General features: G+C 31.6%; 1 protein-coding gene across 2 annotated transcripts in view; it reads left to right on the top strand.

Annotated features, from left to right (window-relative positions):
* The first annotated feature begins 1,284 nt into the window (after window positions 1-1,284).
* LOC110994585 overlaps window positions 1,285-21,252 on the top strand; it is a 72,272-nt gene continuing 52,304 nt past the window's right edge. For both annotated transcript variants that reach the window (XM_022261325.2, XM_022261324.2), the window contains exon 1: window positions 1,285-1,508. The gene's annotated coding sequence lies outside the window, so the exon portion shown is untranslated. The remainder of the gene's footprint in view (window positions 1,509-21,252) is intronic.

The following is a 21,252-nucleotide window of genomic DNA, read 5'->3' as shown; positions in this document are numbered from 1 at the left end:
ATGGTTCGATTTGAATGTGAAAATGTCAGGTTTATTTTCGCTGTATAGCGTCCCGTGTCTGTCAGCGCACGCGCATCGTCTTAAGACATACTTCTGGCACAATTGTTACGGATTTTTAATGTTATTCAATTTAATGTTTCGTGATTTTAATTATAGTTTCATTACACGGATATGTGATAGTTGCGAGAGTCAAAATATCCTTAAGTGATAAATTAAATTTGGTTGTTATTTAGCAATAAACTAAGCTTTTAATTAAATTAAGAGGTTTGCTTGAAACTAAATAAAGTTCAGGAAAGTCCAAAAAATTTAGTCAAGATAAACTTATTCTTACTATATAAACCTAGTTCGATATTTATTATGTGCTATATACCATATCAAATCCCACATCAAATCCCACATCATAAAGTTAATAAAAAATAATATATGTGTACCTATAAATAATACTTACGTAAATCTCATTTATTTCTCCATTATAAACAATTGTATTATTTTTTATTTAACAGTTAAATATATTTAAATAAACGTAAGAAATTAAGGCTACTTTAGCTAGTAATGCATGTGTTGCCTTTATCATACACATGGTATTACGTTTATTTGGTTATTTGTTTAATAATTTAAAATTCTGTTAAAGTATGTCTGGAAGCATATATTATGTTTTCCGGTTCTAACGAGAGCCGACTCTACTGTTATTGAGCTAATTACTGTATCAACTCAGTATTGGCAAACAAAGTTCCGAAATCCTTTTATAGTAAATCAGTTTTCTTACAAGCCGAAATAATTATACTTTTCCTGAGAATCAAACTGACGTCCGATTTCCGTCTGACGATTATATGCATCACGAAGGTTTTATAAACAGCGAGGTTTTCGCTGTACCTAATCTGTGGAATGTCAATTGAATCGCCAACAAAAAGCTAAGCCGAAGGTCATCGCAATTCGCTCCAATTTCCATCTCAGAACTCGTAAAAACTCCGTCCGACCTCACGATTAACCCTAAACCCTTTATTTTGGCTGAGACACGCTCCCTTGCATCTGTGTCTTATTCGTAGCCCGGCGGCTGCAGCGCGCGGTCGACTTTATGTCATTACAGGAGCGCGGGAAAGTTGACATCCGTCAAAATCAAATCGTTCGAAACGGTTGTCTATAAGCATTAAAATTAGAATTATTGTTCTAAAGAGTATTTATATAATTTTAGAAAATACGTTTTCGCGGCGTTGGCGCGTTTTTACGAATGTTTTTGCGTATGGGTGGGGGAAGGGTGGGGCCACGTTTGACTCGTCCCTCTCTATCGAGTATTTTGATTTAGTTTCGAAGTCTTACGTAGTTGTGGTAATTTTTTCAGTCGCGTGTTGTATGCGCGCGCGACTTGTTTTCCCGCGGTTCGAAATTCGAAACGGAATCCGTTCCCGCGTCAAACTTTTAAACTGTGTATTATTTACTGTGTTGTGAAACTTTGTGACAATAAGTGTATGGACATTGTGTTTATTATTCCTGTTGGATATTATTATAAGGTAATATTTACTTTAGTATTTCGCTTTAATAACTTTTATTTAGAGTAAACAAGGACTTCAGAACTATTAACCGTGTATTGTAAACTTTTGAACTGAAATATTTATTTCAAAGTAATTAAGTATAAAATAAACAAGTTTTAATAAAAACTAAAACTTAATTATAGTGATTTTTAACAAACAAATGACAAAAGCAGGATTTTTATTGTTATTGTTAGTATATAATTAATCAAATAAATAGTGATATATTATTATTATTGTGAAGTGTTTCCGAACCAATTCGACTTAGCTTGAAGAACATAGTGTACCAATTCTTAAAAGGCTGGCAACGCACTCGCAAGCCCTCATGGACATTGAGTGCCCATGGGCGGCGATATCACTGAATCCTACCCGTTCTATAAAAAATAGCAAAGTATAACCAGCACTTACCCAAGAGATTTTGTATTTGTAAATAGGTAAAATTGTTAATCACAATTAATTATCATTCATTCAGGTTCAGCATTATAACTATTTAAATTAGCTCATTAGTTCCAGAGATTCAGTTATAGTTATATATAGTTATATTCAGATAAAGCTTTTGCTCAAATAAGCTTTAAAGTAAATACATCCAATAGATATAAGCACAACTATTTATTAATGATAAGAAACTGTACTAGATCATTTCGATTGTAAGGTCGAAGGTTGTGTATTGGAGGTTCACGTTCGGAGTCGAGGTTCGATTATGACGTTTGCTAAATGCCTTTATAGCTGTTGCTCAAACTGCCCATCAGAATTAAATTTCAAGTTCCTGTGTAATCACTGGATAATTCCAAACTTTTCAGCTTTACAATAGTTAAGAAGCTGTTTATTATATGTAAAATAATAATGTTATTTCAACTACTTCAATAGTGTCTTAAAAGGCCGGCAACGCACTTGCGAGCGTTTGATTGAATTTCCAAATGCGACGGATCCCACTGTATGACCTATGAAACTAGATTGGAAATACATAAATATTTGTAATCATAGGTTTCATCCTATGTAATTTTAACTGTAAAAACGATTAGACAGTAGATAATTATTAAATTATTTATTATGAATAATTGAAAGATATTGATATTAAACGAAGCTTTTGAAGTCAATATCGCAAACCAAACTTTTAATTAATACTAAATTAAACTTGCTCCTACACTTTACTTATACATTGTATGGTTAGGTATCATACATATAGTATGATAGAATACATATGCTATTATTAAAACATATAGCAAGACTTAAAAGAAATATATCTGAGTCATGCTTCCTAAAAGACATTTGTTCATAATATACTTAACAGACAGACACAGAGTCATCTATTTACCTAAGTATAATGACAGACTCATACATATATACATATATAGTTTCTGTTGCACACATTCAAATACATTATATCTCTTCTAAATATCTAAATATAGGAGAAATAATTCCTGATCACTGTTTATATATGTTTAATTTGCTTTGTAATGTTCCATTAGTTTAGTCTAAATTATATTCTTAATTCCTGGAATAAATCGGTCGAAAGCAATAAGGATGCCTAATTTAAATTTGTAAGTTATACTATATTTCTGTATGCGACGAAGTTTTAATAAATACATTTATAATAAAAAAATACTTTATTGTTTTATATATATATATCAAACATTTTAAACGGGAATTAATAAAAGTAACTGAAAATCATTCAACGAGTTACACGTAATTAATTTGCGTTTTGCAATTAAACATTTAATTGAATTGTAGCGATACAAAAGCATATTAGGTAGAGTTTGTCCCAAACCCCGCCGGGGGTCATAATTCTTACACGTTTGTAGAAACGGTCATGTGCTTCAAGGGATTTCGACCGGAACAGCCTTATCAGGCGAATGACGCCACAACACAAAACAATCAAGAACGTGATCGTTATTATAAATAAAACCACAAAACAATGAGTTGGCAAACCATATTTCATAAAACGATTGTTAAATTTAGGAAAGCTTATAGGTAAAAGATTTTTAATTATTTATGGAAACTAAATTAGTCGTATTAAATATTTGTAGCACTGGAACCTGTTTCAGTAAATGTTAACATAATTTATATAAATCTTATTTAACTTTAGGTGAAATAATGTATTTGCTATCGCTTCGATATTTCTGTAGAAAATTAAATTTTTATATATTACAATAACTTAAAACATATATTACTAACTGTGATAAGTTATGAAAAAAACTTGTAGGACATAAAATAACCTAGAATAGGTCGATAATTAAGTTATTTTTTTTAACTTAACTGTTTATTTTAACGTTAAAACGTTTCATTCCAAGATTTAAAAGTTATATTTTTCTTAAACAGAATTTCCGATTGTCGATTATACAAAAAAATTACGTTAATAAATAAAACCAAGTTTAAAAGATTAGTGAAATACGTTTAACTTTCCTGACGCTGCTGGTGATTACTGTAAAAATTTGCTAACTTAATTTATTGAGAAACTTCATATTTTAAACATCGCCACTGAATAAACACGGATTAAACATGGCTTATAAAATTTAGATAAACCTTGTAAAAGCAATATCAAAGTTAATAAAGCAGTTATCATAAAGTTTATGTATTCTTGAAGCTGTTATGCGTAACGAAACTTACCAAAATTGTTCAAAACATTTGAAGAAATTTGCCTATATTTAGCGAGTGATTCAACACGGCTGTGCTTGCCTGTATATTGCGCCACTATATATTTAAAAAAATCTTATGCCTTGGCTAACAAACTATTTAATCACCTTTAAAGTTATAGATCACTGCCGTGTAATCAAGGGGAAAGTGATTAAATTTTTAAAAGCAAAGTCACCAACTGTACAGGCTAGATGCCTATTATTAAGTAATATTTACGCCATAAGTTTTTAGAAGAATTATAAATAGCTTTTATATGCCATTATGATAATTATTATGACAGTTATTTTATTTGGTTAATTGTGCAGATTTTTATAATGAATCGATCTCAATTCAATTTCCTTGCAAATAAACAATTTATAGCTATAAAAAATTCCGTTATTGTCATCCATGGACTAAGCGAGCCATGATATTTAAATAGTCTCACGGTGCTAACTGGAATTGTACGTGTAATATTTTATAGCAATTGTGATTCCTCGCGGGTTTCCAATAAAAAACACATTTCCTAATTTACTCAGAGCCGCGGCACTTAACAATGGCTTCACGTGATTCATTCATATAAGCCTCGGTGCCCTTTCCAAATATTAAATTATCAAATTCCAGTGAATTGCAACAGTTCGGTATCTGTGGCGCATTTTTGTATGACGTTATGATTTGGGAGTTTAGCCATGAAGCCTTAATAGAAGTAAAAGTAAAAAACTTAATTTGTCGACACGAGCTGTCATTTTCATACATATAAAGTTTTCAAAAACCCCTTGAATATATTTTTTTATTATAATTATGTAATTCTTTGTACGTTCATAGTCCAGAAGTTCAGAAAGTTAAAGTATGTCTAGCCGATTTTTTATACATTGATTATTGATATAGTAAAAAATCCCTTATAATATACAAATAATACAATGTTTTAAATATTGAGAGGCAACAGAAATTGAATTCGTGTTCGTGCACGTTACTCTTAAGTACTAAACCGTCGTAAATTAAAAAAAATGAACGAGAACAAAATGTCTGCCCCTTAATTGTGTAAGTACTTACTGTTGGACACTATATGTTAAATATATTTTATAGTAAATAAGGATTAATTATTACTCTTAAGTAAGGCTAGATCGTAATGTTAAACGATGTCTCTGTGCAGACACAATTTATACAAAAAATTGTTAAACACAATTCTTACGAAACATAGAAATTATGTTAAAAAGTATTTTTTTCTTAGAGCTTATGTATGCCCAAATTTTACCAAAAAATTTAGTTTTTTACTATAAATTCCCATGACTTAAAATAAGGCTTGTATTTTATTAGCATTTAGTGTTTAAATGCATAGACTTTATATATAAAAATACTAACAAAAACAAATTGAGTAATTTACCATCTAACTCTTAACATCTTATAGTCGTCAAACAAGTTGCCATAATAGGCAGATGTATTTCTCCAGATCTATTAATTGTTATTTACAATTGCAGATCAGCTACTTATTCCGCTTATGTCTTCATACGGTTAATTATTTTTGATGGAGCCTCGTTGGTTTTTGTAGAAATTCATTTTGACATTTACCATAAGAAACTCCCTTGTTAATGTTCACAGTTCATTTGTTCAGTTCCAGTTTTAAATAAAACGATTGTCTATTGCCTAATGTTTAAGATCGAGGTCGAAAAATAAAACTGTCAAACTTGTTCCACATTTGAACTTATTGAAAAATCACTTTTGCGCTTTTACTTGTAAACAGAACGGCCTTGGCGTATAATTAAAAAGTTGTAATTGTGCCTAATAAATAATAATACTTAAAGGCCATAAGATGTAATCAAATTTATCTAAAATTACTCGCTTTATAATGCCGAATCAGGAAATTGGTAAAAAGCAATGTTTAATTAACATATAACATTTTAATGGTCGTTTATTTCCTGTTACATGATTCAGAACCCTTTTATTATTTTTAGTTAAATACCAATACAAATTCTACGTAAGTCCTTTTTGTGAAATGGCATTTTCAAAAATATTTACCCGCATCTATAATTGCAATTAATCTATAAAAACAATCGTTCAATCGTTCACTCATTCAACACATTCCAGACCTTGAATTACAATAAAGCTCTTTTAAAAACATGAATTCTTAAGGTTTGTTAAAGGTTGCGACTTACGAATGAACTCTGAAAGGATAATAAAATTATAATAAGGCCTACATCTCATATTAAACCGTCTGCTCCGCCATCTTTGAAGACAATGAGCGTTATTGTCTGTGCTTAATTCCATTTTTGAAAAAATAATCCATTTCACATTTTATCTTTTGGTTGTGAAACTGCTTTCACAAAGTAAACCTTATTCAAAGGGAATAAGTTACAACATCAATTACAATTTAGTTATTTGAAAATTATTCTTAATGTGAGACATAATAGCCCTTATACTAAGGACCAATGGTTTCTTTTATTATAAATATAAATATTATTATAGCTTACTTAAGACGATATTGTAGACAAATAATAATTTCCCGTTGCACAATCGAAATTATAACAACGAAGTCTTTGTCAAATGATTCAGAACATTAATTCATTCATCATTCATTGAACACTCTAAGTTTTAGATCACCAATTAACATCGTTCAATATCATACACCGTGGGACATATAATGACGTGTCGAGACTTCCACAAAGTTGAATAGTTGGTCATTTAAATAGAGCGATCCCTCAATTGGGGTTAATTCCCGTATTTAAGGAATATGGGAGTTGTTAATTATTACTTGTGTTTCGTAGAATATGGTAGAATTTCTAGCTAAAAGAAATTAACTTTAAATTCAATCTCAAGTTTTTCTCATAGGGATTTTTTTCTTATAAGTATATTTAATAATGAATTATTGTCATAGTATGTTTGTTCTATTTGTAGATTAAATATAGTAATAAAAGTGAATGAAAGAAGAAACGAATATGTAAACGAGTTTAATTTAGAAAAGCTATTGACTGGTGACTGTTAATTAATAATTTGAACGGTCCATGATTTACTCAACCAGATTGTGTTCCACTTAGGTAAGTATTATGACTGTTATTATAAAAATTATTCTAACACGAATTGCATACATTTCAGACACAAAACCAATTACTTACTTCGATATTTAATCACGCCACTTTCAAATAGATCCGGAAACAAGAAACTCAACATAAAGAGCACGTTGCTACTTACATCACGATCGTGATTCAATGTTAAGAACATATTCAGATGTAATGACCAATCTCCGGACGAACATACAAAAAAAAACTAACGATCATTCGAGGCATTAATGCATCAGTTAAACCGTCAGACGAATGCGCATCCTTACATTCATAAAAGAACGAGTGTTTACTCCGATTTCAAATTTGGAAATAGATTTGAAATTGGAATCGTGTTTTAAATAATATGACAGACGGATATTAGATAAATGATTTAATTTGGGTTTTTGATTTGTGCGACAAGTGTATTAGTTGTCATTTTAAATTGACAATTTGCTCGTTCCGATTTTAAAATTGTCTAGTAATTACTTTTAGATATTTATCTATAAAGTTTGAGTTGAAATTCAAAAGTTAGACACATGGCCGTGACATGCAATACATTCTTTATACATTTTTAATTAAGTCCAAAACACGTAGCCCGTACCACACACCCGGGGTCAATATTCTTAGATCAAACGAAAACCATTCAATCATGAGCCCCGAATGACTTTCAAACACTACCGTAGGTGGACGTTAAAAAATTGGTCATGTTCACACGCAGCGTGGTCACCCATCAATCAATAGGATCATATCTCCGCCGAAACGAAACTAGCTCCGGCCAACATTATGATTTTTGAGTAATATTTTATTCAAATCTTCGCTTGATTGAATGTTTTAGTTAAGCTTTTATGATCTCCACGTGAAATAATAAATATCCTATTGAGTTATGTTATAGATTAAAAGCATTTGCAATTTAAATACTATTTACTTTTCAAGAATGATATTTTCCAGCCGCCTGCACGTGATCTGTCTCGTATACTTTTTGGAGCGCGCTAAAATGAACTTTCGTTTGTCAATTGCTTAACATTTTGAATTTAGAACAAGATAAGTGCTTTGTTCTTTGCGTGTTCCTGATTTAAAAAAGAACGAATGATTGCAATTAAAACTTTCGTTAACCATTCATGGATTGTTATAGCATTGTGTCTATGGTTCGTAAAAGAATGTCAGCGAGGGCCACCCCGAGTTATAGTGGGTACGTGTCCTGGCGCGTGCCGGACCGAGCATACACAATACACCGTGTTACGTAACAAACTACGCGCTTAGAATTCACTGATAGCCGATTTCTCTATCACCTTTTACTGACATTACAATGGGCCAAAATTTATGGATAGTAAAAATTGTCTAGACAATTTATTAAATTTATTGTCTTGAGGTTAAATTATTATTGCTAAACCGTATTTATATTCAAATAACGCGATTTATATATTAACGTTATTTTTCGACATATGGAATGAAACAATAGGAACGATTCAATCATTCATTCAAAAGGAGTCGTGTTGCAAAACTTGAAAGTAAACGAGAACTAGAGCTTCACTAGTACGCGCTAACAGAACTTAATGTGTGATAATTTACACGCATTGTAAAGGGAACTTCACAAACATGGCGTTTTTTTCAAAAGCTTGTTATTTCAGTTTAAAATTTTTCTTTTGTTTATTTGTGACCAATCAAATGGATTCTGTTATTTAATAAGGGTTTACTATTATTGTTAACCAAAAATTTCTAGTAGAAATTATATTGTTATTCAGTGGGTTAAAAAATGTGATTGACGTAGAAAAAAATTGATTTCTAGGGCCTTAGATTTAATCATTAAATTAGAGGATAGAGCAAAATTATCAAGACTATGAGATTCTTTGAAGCGTTCCATTGTACGTGATTAGCAGGTAATCGCTCTTCGTATGTCGCACTCCACACTTCACGACAGAGGTCACATCTCAAGACAATGCTCAATGAAGGCTTAACTTCGGGGGCGCGGGGAGGGGAAATAATTATTCCCCGCTAGACCGACAACCACGCCCGCCATTGTAACAAATTGTGCGTTCGATGTGGCATTTATAGTGAAATGGGAATATTTTAGGTTGACGTTTCGAATTCTTTGCACAGATTATAATATAGGTGTGGTGATTGAAATGAACGAGTGATTTGAAATCATTACCATTCTGTGTATTTTATAATATCATCATTTTTTTTTATTAAGTTGAAACGGTACCTAAACTTGTTCTTTGGATAATTAAGATAGCTATTTTTAAAAATCTTCTATCCATAGACTAGTCAATTATTTTAATATAAATAAAAAGAGTTTTTATATCTTAAACGAATGACATCAATATGTTGCCCACTAAATTCTATTTTTACGAAAAGTGCTTGCCGGGTTAATGTAAAAATTTCATATTGGCCGTTATGGACGATATGATTGATTTTATAGCCAGCTTCGATGTTTTGAAATCGTTTTTTGTGTTGCCATCTTGAGTTTCGGGAAATATTGTTATTGCCAGAAATATCATTGGGATATTTCCATTTCGCTGTCGGCTCATGTTACGTTGCTTTTTCTACAATTAATTAAAATTTAATACTTTTATTGATAAGGGCATATATCATATATCCATTAAAACGACATGTGGATCGACTTCCCTCTTACGATCTTCAATTATATTCATAACTCCTCAATGAAAAGTCGACAGCGCACCCACTACAATAGGTGTTCATGGGATGACTGCCGTTTTTGGGGGCCATAAAAAATTGTGTTCTACTAAAATAAATACCTATTACTTATACTACATATATATGTATTGACAATACTAAATGATAAATACCTAACAAAGCCACAGTATGAGTGTATGTTTGTTGATAAGATCCAGATGTGTTTTGATAGGAAGCAGGCGCATCGTCCGACCAATATATTTTTTATTTATTTTTTCAATCTTTATGAGACGATAGAGATATAAACATAATGATCTTGTATGTTTACATTTTAAATATATAGGGTTATGACTTATGTGATAGCTATCCACACTTCGCAATGCAAACTATGTTTAATAAAATGTATAGGTAGTTTTTAGTTTCCATTTTCTTGGCGTTTAAAAAATATCATAGCTTAGATCCCTTTGATAAAACAATTTAAGCTTCAAACAATTACAGACAAACAGACAAATGTTTAACTAAAGACACTACTTTTGATGGTCAAGTATCGACTACATTGTTATAATATAATAGTTGTATGCAGGAATTTTTTTGGCAAATCCTTTGATTTTTGGCAAATCAGTCTGTGGCAGTAATAAGATAAAATAATTAATAAAAATTATAAAGTGGTGCTACAACCTTCTGAGGTCTGGGTCTCAGATTTAGTAGCTGTTTCATGATTTCATGACATTTCAGCCTCAGCATGTGACTGACACATGTAGTCGACTTTTTTTTTCCTTCACCGTTAGAGTGAATGTTAAATGCGCACATAAATAGTCCATTGATGCACAGCAGGGGCTCAAATCTACGACCCCAAGCATAGGAGGCATCAGGAGATGCCACTGCTCAAAAAAATCATTAATAACAATTTAATAAAATTGCAGATGGAATTTCCGAATAATAAAACATGACTACAATGTCAACAATTACAATTTACAAATAACGAACTGCGATTCGGTCTTCGAATATCGGAATCGTTTTTAGCGCCATTCCAATTCCGAATTAAAAATGTAAGAATCCCCGCTCGCGAAAGGTATTTATATTTTATTTCATTTAAAATCCGCCATCTTTTGTTACCCCGCGGCCGTTCGATTGGAATTCATATTTTTCTGTGTTTTGTTTCGAGTTGCGTTCGTATTGTTTTATTGTTCTGTGCCGGTCCTAAACGCTCCGTTTCGCGTTCCGAAACGTGTATTAATTATTTTCTTATTTATGAATACGCCGAGCTCCTTTGATGGTGATTAAAAATTGACTTTTATTCCTTTCAAATTAATTACAGGGTGAAATAGATTATCATTCTATAAAACACAGTAGAAATAACGACTGACAATTTGTTATTTAAAAAATATATATACATATATGTCAAATATCAAAGCATTTATATTATCGAAAGTTATACAATAACATAAGCTAAATGTAATAAAAGATGTTGATACCGCTGCTCACAAAGACATTGCCAGAAGGCTCGCGAGTGGGTTGCAGGCGTTTTAAAAATTTGTACCCTAAGTCGATTTGGTTTGGTAGTTGGTGAAATCAAACATGGCGTAACTTAAAAAACAATTTATAAGCTTCATTATTCATTAATTAAGTTGCAACGTTTTACGTAAATGTCAATGCATATTTAACAAAACTTATTAATTTGGTTAAATAATAAAATACCCTCATTAAAAAACAATTTAAAAGAAATTCAAACGATTTTAAACTGTTAAGACAAGCACATTAATAGAACAGAAAAACAGCTATTCGCTTCGGTTGTCAGGATTAGTAAGTTTTATAATTTCACATTTTACGGCACATCAAATCTTAGATAAGTATCGTTTACAGAAAATAACACCGTTCGCTCATGTGTGAGTGAGTGACTTTCCATTTCGTTCGTTACTCATCAATCTCAAATAGATTCATTGTTCCTTTGACATTTACGCCGTGTTAACTTTAATGCAATGTTATAGCGGGAGTAATGCTTAATATTGGGAAGATGGGTACATTTTATTTGTAGTTTTAGAAGCGTATTTCAGTAGCTAAAGGCGAGCATACCTAACAGGTCACGAGTGATGAATGGTGAGATGTTGTCCTGGTGGCTTAAGCGTGCGACTCTCATTTTTAAGGTCATCTCCTGCTATGCATCAATGGTATCTCTATGTTCTCTTCAATTCACTCAAACGTCGAATGACAACATCGTGAGTAAACCTTGCTTTAGACACCAAATTCGACATGAGTCAGGCACAGGATGCCGATGTTGTCTACACGTTTTCCATCAACGTTTAAGCGAATTATAAAGCGCATATAGGCTGCTCCGAAAACAAATAGCTAATATATTTATTATTTTATTTATTTAATAACACTTCGTTACAATATAATATAAAAATTGAACATAATTAATTGAAAAGCAGGGCAATTGGTGGCCTGTCCGCTTCCGAGCCATCTCTTCCAGGCAACCACTGTGATTAAATAAAAGAATGTATTAAATTAAAAAAAAAGAAAATAAACTAAACAGAAATAAAAAATAAAATAAATTGATACAGGATACATGAAAAACAAAAAGTAAACAGTGCATAAGTGCAATTTAATTCAAGATATATTTATTGATGTAAATAACATGGTGGAATAAGTAATAATTAGTTAAAGAAAGGTAGAAAATTCGCTTTACAATTGTATTCGAGTAGAGTCGGGGACGACAATTTCTGATTCGTACAAAATAGCTCTTCTAAATTGGTATACAAAGAGATGAAAACACGAAAACAAGCAAACGCACTAGAGCGTATGCCAAAATGCCACAGACAATCGGTATGTTGTCTACTAATCCAAAATATAGATTAAAATTAGAATTAGCTTGATTATGACTTCGGATATTATTACGCAAATTCTTAAAGCTATAATATTTATATATTTATAAGTCCTATTAGTTATCGTATATACAATGTTCGTTGTTAGTAACAATAATATAATTAAAATCAATAAAAAGAAAACGAAAACAAATTTAAAAGTATCTCTGTGGCAGTGTACCTTATAGTGGAAGCATTTCTTCGCTAAATTGCGATAGGTTAATAAATCACCAGCTATGAGGTCACTAGCCAAGTTAAATCTTTAATTAGCACTCGAGTCTCTACTCCAAAGGTAATAAAATTGAAGTTGGAAGAAAGTATGCTTAAAATATACAAGAAGTATAATTTCACAAATTTTACACAAATAGACATACTAGAACATACAAAGTTCAACTAAATATAAATTTAAACCTTATTAAAAGCGTTACAATATAACGGTAAATAGACTCTTGTAATACATATCAATACTTTCATTAATGTAGGTACCTAATTAAGAGAGCGAGATATTCACCGGATATTCTGGATGGATGGTCTGGATATTCAAATAAAAGTAGCAGATAAGAGAGCCGTAGGCATAGAAGACTTTTACTTAGAAATAAAAAAAGGCCAATAAAGTTAGGTCTTTGGATTTGTATCTCTAAATTCTTAATTAAGAAATAAAGTATCTTTAAACTGAAGTAAGTACAACAAGCGAGTAGACAAAACTATTTGTACAAGAAGCGATGAAACAATTTCTATAAGCGCTAAGCTTTAAAAAAAGTATAAATAAAATAAAAATTATTGAACTTTTTAATTATGTCAGTAAACTGTCATGTTCTTATACACAATCGCAACTATTTTCCTGCAATTAATGATTCCAAATACATATATTTCCACGAATAAAAACATTTACTATCATAATGTTTTATAAAACCTCGCTAAAACGAGTTCCACCACAATTAGAAATATCAGGAATCTGGATTGATAATAAATAACTTGTTTCATCTCGAGTGCTTACTGGAATAATGTAAAACCGCCATAAATATCAAGGAATTATGAATTGTTCGAATTGCAAGTAAATTAGTCCAAGAGTTAACTATTATATTATTAATTATATATATATACACATATCTATATATGTATATATATACTCGTTTCTAAATGATAAAATATATTAATTACCTTTTACGAAAGGTTTTTTATATAACAAAACAAACGGACAGGATCACCTGATGTTAAGTGATACAGAGACTGACACAACCAAAGGGCTCACAAGTAGCAACCTTTTAAGAATTAAATATTGTCTATCATTTAACAACAATTAGTGTATTGTTTAAATATGGAATAAAATCGAATTGGTTTGGAAATACTTCGGTGGGCAGCTGGTTCATATTGGCGGTGCGCGAGAAAACTTGCCTTAATACTCATTTGTGGAATGACGGACGTCGTAATGGTTGGAATTTCGTATTGACGTCCGCTGATGAAATTTTGTATTACTTTTTAAATACATTCTTCTCTTGCTGAGCGTTGTAATGTATCCGACCTCCTGTGGACGATTCTACCCTGCTACTTCCATATCTGACAATCTCCAACTAGGTGAATGGGGTTAGAGACTGTAGAGCCAAGGTTTTGTGATACCTGGTTGGTCCATCGTGTTGTGCTGCATCTCTATTGACCATTTTTTTGCACGGATTTTTATGTGTTTTGAAACAATTTGTCAAATAAAATTTTCTGCTATGATATTTGATAGGAATATTCCACTATATTTAAATATATGTGTGTGTGTATATAAAATATACAGAATAATATGTAATAATAACATAATAAATACAACAGTCAGATCTTAGCCTATATTGCAAACGTATTCGACGACGCTCTCGATGTATTGACCTCCGCGTTTGTTTTATTTCTTTAATTTATTAAGGGTTCGCGTATAACATTTAAAAACTCAAATAACAGTTCTTTCGTTCATCATTCTTCGTTCTGTACTAAACTGAACGTAGACGATCATTCATTATCATTAATATTATATGTATTTTAAGTATGTATGTTCAAGATTGTTTAGATTCCTTTATTTTCACTTTAATTTATCTTAGTGATTAAAAGAATTTGTTTTAAACAGTGTTGGTCTAGTGGATTCATCCCTGAGGTCGTAGGTTCGATAACGATTCGATCGGCTGTGCACCAAAGGACTTTATTTGTAGGTACACATCAAACATTCGCTAAAAATTGAAGGAAAACATCGTGAAGAAACCTTCCATTAGACCCAAAGAGTCGGTCGCCTACTTGCATATTAGATTTATAAATGATACAGACGCAGAATTCTGAGGCTTAGAGGTTGTAGGGCCACTAATTCATTTTCCATTTTAGCAGGTTATAGAAATTAATATAATCAAAAATAAAGATAATCTTACAATTTAGAGAAATTTGTATTATTTGAATGATACTTCTTAAATAAATGTCGTTCGTATACATCTGTATGTTGCAGGACTTGTCTATGACTAGTTTATACAATCTTAATCTAGTTCTCAAAATGTCTCCATATATCAGGTTAGACTCACAGCACAATTTGGCAGTTCCACTTGGCAAGCGAAAGATGGATTTTGTTTACTCTCAAGAAATTGCATTGTTTTAGATAAAGATTCTATTCGAATATCGCGATATTTTCGCCTTTATTCAAATAAAACATTGACTATCAGTTAAAAACAGTTAGAATTTATTTAAATATGAAATATTAGTTCGATAAAAATTAAAATCTTTCGTGAGTACATTGTTGTATCTACTTAGCGTGAAAATTCGTTTATATTCGAATTAAAAATTGTCTATTATTTAAAAACAATAAATGTATTATTCAAATATGGTATAAATTGAATGGTATAATATTTAAAAACTTAAACCTTTCGTGTATGACAACACTTGCTGTGGTAATTTGGAAATTCGCCTGTACCTATTCGTATCAAATATTCAAAATATTGTCTATGATTTGCAAAAGTTTAAGGGTACTGTTTACATATGGAATAATTTGTTCTATATTTAAAAATAAAAAACTTTCGTTAATCAAACCACTTGTCGACTGGTACTTTGAAGGGAAACAATAAGAATTAAAAATATATTTTCATTATATAGTAACTACTTAGTGTTTTATTGTTATATATGTCAGTTACTTTGAGAGTCTAACTTATGTAAATCGTCAGACGAGGGAACGGAATATTGCGGAAATAAGCATGCGCGATTCTCTCGAAGCCGAGAGATTTATCGTGTGTCAATGAAGACTCGAATACTGCACTAGAATTAAATCTATCTAAATTGTTGTGCGGCTCAAAATAGGGCACGTTTGCTGCAATTATTTTAGTTCTGTCTTTCTGAAAATTGGCAGGCGTGTGAGATCTTTTGCGAACGGCATTCGGTTGAGAAACCGTTGTGGTCTCGACCAGTGTTGAAAGAGCCACGACTCCTATACAATACATAGGGGATTCACGACACGGATATGTCAAGACAGGCTGGATAATTTTATAAATAAATTGCAGTGTTATACGAATAATAGGATTGACTTTTGTCATCAAAGCGGATTAGTTAACCATAAATCAATTGAGAATTAACCACATGCTATATCATTCAGCGAGCCAAACCTCTGACAGGTTGCGGAATCATCCGACATCTTTGTAAAGTTCGCCCATCGCTACAATTAAATACCTTATACAGAATTGCGGTGAAAAAAGGCCGACCAACGCCGTCGCGGGATGAAAATTTACATTTGTAATCAAAGACATTAATGTCTATAATAAACTGCATTGACTTGCGTAAGAGCGGAACAGAGCTATCGCGGGGGAGCGAGATAGCATCTAGTGTGTTAGCTTCGCACGCGATCGCATAGCTGATTATACAAAGGACGCATTTTTGTTGTAAAAGTTACGTGAAAATGAACTGTGAAGTCATCGAATAGAACATAAAATCGGGGATTAGTGGGTCGTTATTGTATCGTTTTTATCGAAGTGCGATATCGGCGCGTGCGCATAAATGAGACAGACCTATTGGGTGGAAGTGAGAGGGGGTACTACATTGCAATAGTGCGTTATCATAAGCGTTTGCTAAAAATGCGATAGATCGCTTTCCGCGTAGTCTATTATGTGCGCACGCGCGGGGTGGGTGCGTCGATTTTCTTACATGGACGATTATTTATTGATCCCTTTTAACCAGTTTACGTTTTATTTGTGTGAAAATATCGTCTCTTGTAATTTTTTATGTCAATAAATATTTCTTGGAAATTCGATTGTAATTGGTTATAGCCTTTTTCTAGATCTATCCTCTCTGGAATTAATAAAATCACCCCCGATTATATGATACACTTCATTTAATAATAATATCATATGTATAGATACAATATACAGGGAAACGCTGCCTGTATCTTCGGAACCTTGCCTAAAGGGACTCCTTTTAATAATATATTTTAATTATTACATTTTAAGGTTAGTTATTAGGTACATATATTAGAATTAACTACAAATATATTTTTATTGGTTTTATGTATTGAAGTTAATTGATAGATAAGTTTTAAATAATACATAGGTTACTAATAGATACTTATATCATAACATAAATAGTAATAATAAAATTAATTTAAAAAGTGTGGTCCCTATAGCAGAGTACCTTTAATCCTGGCATTTCCCCAGATTGCGATTGGGCACTTACTCATTGGGGAAAGCACCAGCTCTGGGGTCACCGGTACTGTCACGTGTCAACTTAAATCAACTTAAAAACTTGCGCCTGTGAATTGAACCCAAGGCCCAAGAGTCTGTACTCCAAAAATAACAAAATGAAAGTAGGAGGACCATTTGAGTCGTTCATTTTTTTTAAATTTCATATGATTTAGTATGAAATTGGTAACGCCTAATATCCAATAATATTATAAAAGAAATCATCGAATAAAATAAATCGAAATCATCTACACCTTAAGTAAGCAAAACGACAAACTTAATTTGATTTAACTGTTTTAGTTGAATATTAACAAACATTTTAACTTTTACTTCAATTATAAATATACAATGTCTGTTAATTTTAACTGAAACGACAAAGAAACGTAACGTTAGCAGGTGCACATTCCCCGCAAAACGCGATTAATATGAGATGCGCGCGCGCAGGTTAATTAATATTATACACTATTCTCACTGAGAAATATTGTTGTAATTTATGCGTCTGCCCATTATTTAGGCGACAAGCATCGCACTTATCCAGGAACTTAACAGAATTAGTTTAATTATTTATAAGTCAGACACTTTACAGTACAACAGCAAGTACGTAAGCAGCCACCAATGCCTGACTCATGTCGATTATTGGGTCGACGACAAGGTTTCCTTATGATGTTTTCCATCACAGTACGAAAGTTAAATGCACACTTGGAAAGTCCATTGGTGATCGAACTACGTTCTTGGGATGAAAGTCGCAAGCCAAATCCACTAGGCCCACATTGCTATAAATAAAAATTTCATTTTAAAACAACTTTTACAAAAATCTATTTTATCAAAAAGACCAATCTTTACACAAGAAACAATATCTCTAATAATAATCTGTATTCCATACTCAAATTTTTGCCTAACAGTCGCAATAAAACGCACAATGACAATTGACAAGCAGAATTAATGACGCATGACATAACACTGACAAAACCAGAGTGTAATACTGTACCAAACAAAACGCACTCCGCAAATAGCCCAGATGTCTCGTTGTCCGCTAGCGGCTACCCCGAAACGTCATAATTTGATAAATAACATCACTTAGCGGCTATTTGTCTTACATGACATTTAAATATAGATTACGTCAAATTCTGTTGCGTATTTTACGTCTGTGTATATTTATTTGTCGAGCAGTTTTGGACTAGTCGCTTCAGCGTGCAACTTTCTATGGTGTGTACCTATAACACCCACAACAATAACGTCTTAGACCCAAAAAGTCGACTGCGTGTGTCAGGCACAGAGGGCTGATCACTTGCCTATTAAATTTCATCAGACACATCATGAGACAGATACAGAAATTAAAAGCCCAGACCTAAAAAGATATTCTCAAGGCCGGTATCGTTACCGGCCTTAAGAATAAATTGTACTTTAAACAGTAGAAGTACAATAAGTGATAATTTATTGTGTTTATTATGTCTAGATTAAACCTAATAGTTCGACATATTCAGTTAATAAGTTACCCCTTTTTACCGAGAGCTGTTGAGAAAAAGAAATTACAGCATCTGTGAAACACACATGCATTCATTGATCGTTTTTACAACGATATTGTATTGTAACATCCTGTAACTTTACACTCAGCGGTAAACATGTTGCGCCCTGTACATTGCGTAATTCTCATATTATAGAAAAATATCTCGTATAGGTATATTATGATTATATGATTTTACTAAACCTACCTTTCTCGTACCAACATATGGATTATTGTGCTATGTAACCCCATAGAGAAAGGAAAGGCGTCCTGCATATAATCCTATATTTTTTATCTACATTAAACCTTTCTTAGAGTTCAAGATTTTTTTGGAGTTTCATAAAATAAAAACACTTAAGTTAGTGCGGCCGTTTTTGAGCTGTACGCTAAACAACATAATATTTTGCGATTTATTTATGAAAGAGGTAATAAACGTTTTTTGTACTAAATAGTATAAATTAATATATATGTATTTAAATTCTCATTTAAAAAGTGATGTTTAACTGTCCAACTGACAGTAAGAATATCTCAACGCAAGTACGCAATGTATGTTAAACATAATCAAGGGCCCACATCCCGTGAAGGTCAACGACCTTGATCCTTTTGGTTTTTTACTCCATAGTTCTCATTTGACCTCAATTTTAAAGGGACCAATCATTCTTATTAATTGCTTTCATTTAATAACATTTCTTAAATCTATGAAAGTTCAGACGCATATATTAACGGTTATATTTTAATATGTGTTTATAACAGAAACTAAATTATTTACACAGATTCTATACAATGTTTCTGCCAGAAGTGTGCTAAAAACATTATTTTCATAACGTCTTGACCAAGCGACAGTGATCATTTTAAAACTTTAACATATTGAATCAGTAAAATTTGGTCGAAGAGAATATAATATGTATATATGTTTACAACATAGCCTTTTGCTTGCCTATATACCGTAATCCATCCTATAACGCGGAGATTTTTCAAGTTTTATTTCTGTATGAAACTCATAATTTGTCAAGTCCATAATTAGTTTTGCAACCTTTTGCACATGTTTCAATTGTGTTGTTATAACATTAAAGTAACTATATTGTATTCGTGTTTCTTTTTTACGACAATACAGCGCGATTCTCTAAAACGCGGTCGGGCTACCGTGTTAAAGGGGGATTACACACACGATACATATTTTTATCGCACAAATTTCTCTTCGTCACATAGAACGGTTCAATAACTATAGGTACATGTTTCATCAATAAATATGTAATATATACAATGTTACTTATATAATAGGATAAAAAGAAGCAGGGCGAAAAATACGTATATAACAAATTATATATTACATGACTTATTCTAATAAAGGGAGTCAAATAAAATAAATCGTCAAGATTTATATTATAGATTATATTTAGATTATAGATAGATTGCTTGTAATAATATTTATTAACGAAAAAAATTATATCAAATACTTTAGTATAAACTAAACAGAATATGCCTCATATGAAGGCTTTTTGAAAATCCAAAAAAATAAAGCGACAAAAACTTTTTTGTAACATCACCCTCACTATTCAATCATTTCTATGTTCCCGCATAAAAACCCTTTCGCCCACACCCTTCTAAAATTATATTAAAATAGTCAAAAGAGTTAAAATTTAGGGGAATAATAATCCTTCAACAAACACAGCTGAGTTTAAAACGAAAATACTATTTTTCATTTCGGTTTTACTTTATTTATTTATTGAAGTTTACCACATCATTCGTAATGCTACAGTATATGTAATATACAGTATATGTTATATAATCTACAGTATATGTTACAAGCTATTTATTATATGTTATATTATATAAGTAATTTTTTGCTTAAAAATTTGGTTTTGACTTGACCTGAAGGTTATAGGAATGATTTCCAAAATGTTATAATCAGATAAATACGAGGAAGAACTCTGTTATAAACCTAAACAAATTATTTAGCCAGTTTGATAGATTTGTGTTATTTAAGTCGCAATTTTTTACGTAATTTTATATGAAGCTACAATTAATAATACTTGATCACACAGTACGCGTTAACAAAACGAACAAAGACTAATAACAAAGCCGCGAGATTTGAATTTAGAATAAAAAATTCCAAATTCAAATTTCTTTACAACCAGTAACTTTTTGTTATTGAAAAGAGGATATGAGGGAGCGGCATGACGAACGTAATTTAAATGGTAGGGTTTTGCTTTTGATAAAAGTGAATCGGTAATACGTCATTTTTTGTCATTTACTTGTTAAATTTATAAATTAAACAAAAGTTTTAAAAATATTTAAATGTTCGTACGCTGGCCTTATGCGTTTGAGTGCTTAATTACTGATTTATTTCGAGAACTTTGAAAGAATTCCATTACGATATGAGAGCATCAAAAGTTATCGACATTTTTT

This window comes from Pieris rapae, chromosome 18, assembly GCF_905147795.1.
Source record: "Pieris rapae chromosome 18, ilPieRapa1.1, whole genome shotgun sequence".
Classification (NCBI taxonomy): domain Eukaryota; kingdom Metazoa; phylum Arthropoda; class Insecta; order Lepidoptera; family Pieridae; genus Pieris; species Pieris rapae.
Note: the sequence above shows the minus strand (reverse complement) of the source record. Positions and strands in the feature narration are given on the sequence as shown.